Below are 381 nucleotides of genomic sequence, written 5' to 3'. Positions count from 1 at the left end.
GAATGGATAAAGAAGATGTGGTACATATATACAATGGAATATTACTCAGCCATAAAAAGAAACGAAATTGAGTTATTTGTAGTGAGGTGGATGGAAGTAGAGTCTGTCATACAGAGTGAAGTAAGTCAGAAAGACAAAAACAAATACCATATGCTAACACATATATATGGAATCTATGAAAAAAAAAGGTCATGAAGAACCTCTGGGTAAAACAGGAATGGGGATGCAGACCTACTAGAGAATGGACTTGAGGATGTGGGGAGGGGGAAGGGTAGGCTGTGACAAAGTGAGAGAGTGGCATGGACACATATACACTACCAAATGTAGAATAGCTAGCTAGTGGGAAGCAGCCGCATAGCACAGGGAGATCAGCTCGGTGCT

At 41.2% G+C, this 381-nt stretch overlaps 1 protein-coding gene across 1 annotated transcript in view; it reads right to left on the bottom strand.

Moving 5' to 3' along the window:
* HSPA4 (heat shock protein family A (Hsp70) member 4) overlaps positions 1 to 381 on the bottom strand; it is a 51,306-nt gene that overhangs the window by 34,723 nt on the left and 16,202 nt on the right. The window lies entirely within an intron of this gene.

This window comes from Physeter macrocephalus, chromosome 8 (assembly GCF_002837175.3).
Source record: "Physeter macrocephalus isolate SW-GA chromosome 8, ASM283717v5, whole genome shotgun sequence".
Taxonomy (NCBI): Eukaryota; Metazoa; Chordata; class Mammalia; order Artiodactyla; family Physeteridae; genus Physeter; species Physeter macrocephalus.
The sequence above is the reverse complement of the archived record's forward strand: the minus strand, read 5'-3'. Positions and strand labels throughout refer to the sequence as shown.